The sequence below is a fragment of the Micromys minutus genome (assembly GCF_963924665.1).
Source record: "Micromys minutus genome assembly, chromosome: 10".
NCBI classification, from domain to species: Eukaryota; Metazoa; Chordata; class Mammalia; order Rodentia; family Muridae; genus Micromys; species Micromys minutus.
This window is the reverse complement of record NC_137979.1, coordinates 34,103,863-34,109,623: the sequence shown is the minus strand read 5'-3', so window position 1 is coordinate 34,109,623 and position 5,761 is coordinate 34,103,863. Positions and strand designations below refer to the sequence as shown.

Here is a 5,761-nt window from a genome sequence, read left to right as displayed (position 1 = left end):
AAACAAACAAAAACCAAAAACCCGAATTTAGTGGTGGGGAGATAGCTCAGTGAGTAAGAACACCTCCTAGTCGATCTTGAGGAGCTGAGTTCAGACCCCCAGCACCCACATTAGAGAGCTGGATCAAGTGCATATAACCCCAGTACTATGCAGAGTGGAGAAAGGACAGGTCACTGGAGCTTGCTGGCAACCAGCCTAGCTCCATGTTCAGCAACAGACTCAGTCTCAAAGGAATGATGCATCAAGTGAGAGAAGAACAGATGCCCTTCTCTGAACGAACTCTACAGGCACATCACAGAGGCACAGCTGCCACACACCTGCACACAGACACACATGCACACACACACACACACACACACACACACACACACACACACGCACACACACACACAGGCACACCCACAGATGCACAGCTGCCACACACCTGCACACAGACACACATGCACACACACACACACACACACACACACACAGGCACACCCACAGATGCACAGCTGCCACACACCTGCACACAGACACACATGCACACACACACACACACACACAGGCACACCCACAGATGCACAGCTGCCACACACCTGCACACAGATACACATGCACACACATACACACACACATACACACACATACACATGTATATGCACAATCACACTGCCGCCACCACCACCACACAAACATACACACACACAAAATATAATTTTGATTCTGATGAAAAATAAAGTTAAAGGCTTTTTATACTATTGAGTTCTTCAGCCTAGGAACATGAATTTATTTTCTCTTTTTGTGTCTCTCTCTTTTTTCTTTCTTTCTTTTCTTTTCTTTTTTTTAAAACAATTTATTTAAACAGTTGACTTAGGCATCTGCAATGGTGACTTCAGCCTCCACTCCTGGCTCAGTACTGATGGAAGTGATCTGTTTAACAATCTCAGAAGGACTGTGTAAGTCAATGAGTCGCTTGTGGATCCTCATCTGGAATCGATCCCACGTCTTGGAGCCTCACCACAAGGTGTTTTTCTGGTAGTGATTCTCAATGTCTTGGTAGGCATGCGCACTGGTGCTTTCACTTTCATATTCTTTTCCTTAGCGCTTCTGATCAAGTCCGCACAAACCTTCTCCAGCGACTTCACTTTGTGGCTGGTGAGCCGCCACTTCCGTCTCCACCGGTGTCTTTCCGGTATCTTTAAATGCCATGGCTGAGGCACAGCTTCCTGACCGACTTGTTCCTCAGCAGGAGCGAACAGCGGTGAGTCAGGACGGAGCCGACTGGAAAGAGCTCCGCAACTCTCAGAAAGCTGTGTCTCTTTTTATGACCTTCAGAACAAATTTTTATTTCTGCCATAAAATATGTGCAAAATTTTTCATTGTATTTATTCATCTATATATGTTATCATCTATCTTGCCATTGTGGGTGTTAATACAAAAAACAAATTGATTATTGCTGGTCTGTGGAAAGGCTACTACTGATCTGGGCATTTTTACTTTTTACCCAGCTGCCTTATAGGCTTTTTAAATGGTCTGTTATTTTTCTGGGCTCGTTTCTTAGTTTTCTGCACATGTTGTATATCAAACTGTCTCTATACAGGAAATGATCATTTAGAATCCTTTTTAAAAGTTATTTTTGATGTTAATCACATTGGTCATTAATTCTTGTACAATGTCAGCTGACAGTAGTAAGACTTGTTTGGTTTTGACATTTTAGATGCAAACATTTGTTATTTTAATGAACTACATTTGTTTTGTTTGTTCGTTTGAGACATGGCCAGGCAAGCTTTGAACTCACAGAGATCTGTCTGCCTCTGCCTCCCAAGTGCTGGGATTAAAGGTGTGCCCCACTATACCTGGCCAATGAACTACCTTTTAATTCTTTCTATCTTTACATATTTTAAAAATAGATTCTAATTATAAAAAAATTAAATTAGGTGTGCATGTGTGTCTGGGTCTGGGTTTGTGCACAGACTGAGTGCCCACAGGGCCAGGAGGAGGTCTGGATTCATTTCCTGGAGCTGGAGTTCTAGGAGGCTGTGAACTGTCAGGTGTGGGGGCTGGGAACTAAACTAACATTTCTGTAAGAACATAAAGCACTCTTGACCACTAAGACATCTCCCCGGCCCTTCTCCATTGTTGAAGAGGAATCTTGAGTGGAAAAGGACACTGTTTTACTGTTTTACCATCCAGAAAGATGAACGGCTAGCCTCTCCGACTTGACAGGCAGATAAGGTAATGCTTACTGATGGAACTGGTCTTCATTCCCATAGTAATGTCCCCTCGCATTAGACTAGACCAGGCGTTCTCACAGATCTGTCCAAGGGATGTGACCCACTACTGCTCTCCTCTCTGCATCCCTCGACAAGCCACTGTCACTGATAGCTGTGATGGCCCTTGGCTGTGTGGACAGAGTTGGCAAACATGAGTACTTGTTATGGGAGACTCAGCCGCAACTAGCCCTAGTGTGATGTCCTTGTCTGCTAGAGCCGAGGTTCCCTTTAGCTAGGCAGGAGGACTGAGAAGGCTGGGAGGACCAGGAGGATTGGGAAGACTGGAGAACTGGAGGAGGGGTGGAGGAGGGGGAGAAGAGGACTGCCTGCTCCAATGGCCAAGTGACAGGATTACTCATTTTATGTGTGCTACTTGTGATCAGACCCAGGGCCTCATGTAGGGTAGACAAGCACTGAGCTCCACCGCAGTGGAGTTTGGCCCCATGCACAGGATACTGAACCCAATGCCTCTCTGCTGCTTTAGTATCACAGTGAATCTACTGCTCCCTGTTGTGTCTGCTCCTGTGCTAGGCAGCCTGAGAAAAGCAAGGCCCAGAACACCTCAAATGAATATCTGTCCCCTGAAGACAGAAGTGGGGACCAGGACACTTGCAATATCTAGAGGTGCTTCTATATTTTTCCCTTTAGGTGAACCCTGACATCCATACCAGAGACCCAGAAACCAAAGGGTTATGAAGAAATGGGAAATTTTATTCCAGGTGAGCAAAGGGCAGGAGCAGATGAACCACCAGATCCTGTTTCACAAATATTTTCACCAAGATGCAAACCAGTGAAAGCTCAGAGAACCAGACAGAGCCTGTCAGATTCTGTCTCAGGACAGTGTGTGAGAAGCTGTGGCTGAAGAGGGGATGTGGGAAGGTTTTGGAAGCCATGCAGGGTCAGGGCAGATTCAGCTCGGCCCGGAATCACCACTGAAGGAATGCAAGTTCACACACCGTTCTGTGCGGGCCCCTCTGTGCCGGTGGACCTTCAGAGGCTGGCCCTCTACCATCAGGACATGGAGATTTAATCAGTGTGAGTGTATGTTTCCCAGGCACTGTCTATACAGCAGTTTCTGAACCACCATGATAGAAAAGGGAAAAAGGAAACCAGGGGTAAAGGAGGAAAACTGAAGATCTATGTGCTAAAGTGTGTACTTTCTGTTAAATGACAACTTTGGTTCCTGTTGTATTTCTCGTGTGTGTCTGTGTGTGTGTGTAGGTCTGAAATGGTTGTCAGGAGTCATTCTTCAACTGGTCTCCATCTGAGGTGGGGTCTCTATTGAACCCAGGGCTTGCTATATTTGCTCATATGGTGCCCATCTGGCTTTTTAGTGGCGTCTAAGGACTCAAACTACAATTCTCATGCTTGCACAATTAAGTTTATCACGGAGCCATCTCCCCAACCCCTGTTGGGTGTTTCCGTTTATTTGTTTGGGACAGACTGTCATGTAGCTCAGGTTGGCCTGGAACTATGTAGCAAAGGATAGACTTACAAACTCCTGGCCCTCCTGCCTTGATCGACTCCTCAGTGCAGGGGTTTCAGGTGTGGATCATTGCACCTCAAATTATTTGAGCTTTCTGAGACAGGGTCTTCCAGTGTAACCCAGGCTGGTTTCAAGCTTGCTCTTCTTCTACCTCAGCCTTCAGGGTGCTGGGACAACAGATGTGCAACTTTGCCCAGCTAGCTTACATCTCACAATTAAATATCATTAGAACCAATCTCTGCATCTTTGAATTTATCCCACATCAAATATAATCGTGAAATGCTTTCTTTCTTATATAATCCTACATTTTGGATGTGAATGATTTTACTAAATTGTGGTCAAAAGTGCAAAATCTAAATGTAAACAGTTAATCAGCCAGAAATTACGTTAACAAATGGATGGCATTAATAAATAGATTTAAAAAATCTCTCAGGGACAGGATCAGCCTGCACCTGGAGCTGGCCCTGTGCTATAGATCTCTATATCTAGACCCTGCTGGGAGAGAGGCGGTCCTGCAGAAGTGCTGACACACCTGAGAGCACAGGTAAGACCATCACTTCTGCTCTCAGGGACCAGCTTGGAGCCTTCAGGACACAGGAATCGAGAATCAGTTTGGGATACAACCCTTCCAGTTTCTGTCCGTGCCCTGTGCTGACCCTCTGCCACAGCTCTCTACATCCAGACCCTGCTGGGAGAGAGCTGGTCCCCCAGTAGTGCTGAGACACAGGCTTACATGAGGGTCAAGCCACTGTCAGAATCAGCAAGACCAGCTAACACCAGAAATAAGCACATGGTGAGAGCCAAGTCCAAGAACCTAAGCAACATAAACCAAGACTACTTGGTATTATCAGAACCTAGTTCCCCCACCATAGCAAGTCCTGGATACTCCAACACTGGAAAAGCAAGATTCTGATTTAAAATCACAACTCATGATGCTGTTAAGAGGACTTTAAGAAGGTCATAAATAAGTCCCTTAAAGAAATACAGGATAACACAGGTAAACAGATAGATGCCCTTAAAGAGGAAACACAAAAATCCTTTAGAGAATTACAGGAAAACATGACCAAACAGGTAAAAGAATTGAACAAAACTATCCAGGATTTAAAATAAAAATATAAACAATAAAGAAATTACAAAGGGAGACAACCCTGGAGATAGAAAACCTAGGAAAGAGATCAGGAGTCATAGACACGAGTATCACCAACAGAATACAAGAGATGGAAGAGAATCTTAGGGGCAGAAGATACTATAGGAAACATTGATAAAACAGTAAAGAAAATGCAAAATGTAAAAAGCTCCTAACCCAAAATATCAAGGAAATCTAGGACACAATGAAAAGATCAAACCTTCTTCTTTGAGCCTTAGTAGTTTCTTTTTTGCATGTAGATGCCCTTGCATTTGGAGCATAGATATTAGAAATTTAGAGTTCATCTTGGTAGCTTTTGCCTTTGATGAGTATGAAGTGTCCCTCCTTATCTTTTTTGATAACTTTTGGGTATAAAAGAGAGCTAAGATTCTCAACTTAAAGGGTCAGTAAATATCTTCAACAAAACTATAGAAGAAAACTCCCCTAACATAAAGATAGAGATACCCATAAACATACGAGAAGCATACAGAACTCCAAATAGATTGGACCAGAAAAGAAATTTCTTCTGTCACAAAATAGTCAAAACATCAAATGCACAAAACAAAGAATATTAAAAGCACTAAGGGAAAAAGGTCAAGTAACATATAAAGGCAGACCTATCAGAATCACACCAGACTTCTCAACAGAGACTATGCAAGCTAGAAGATCCTGGGCAGATGTCATAAAGATCCTAAGAAAACACAAATGCCAGCCCAGGCTACTATATCCAGCAAAATTCTCAATTACCATAGATGGAGAAACCAAGATATTCCATGACAAAACCAAATTTACACAGTATCTTTCCACAAATCCAGCCCTAAAAAGGTTAATAGATGGAAAACTCCAATACAAGGAGTAAAACTACACCCTAGAAAAAGCAAGAAAGTAATCTTT

The 5,761-nt window shown here is 43.6% G+C and overlaps 1 pseudogene across 1 annotated transcript; it reads right to left on the bottom strand.

Moving 5' to 3' along the window:
- Positions 1-852: 852 nt before the first annotated feature.
- LOC308426143 (small ribosomal subunit protein uS10-like) lies at positions 853-1,191 on the bottom strand (annotated as a pseudogene). Its single transcript has one exon. The product of its transcript is annotated as a small ribosomal subunit protein uS10-like (transcript).
- Positions 1,192-5,761: the final 4,570 nt, after the last annotated feature.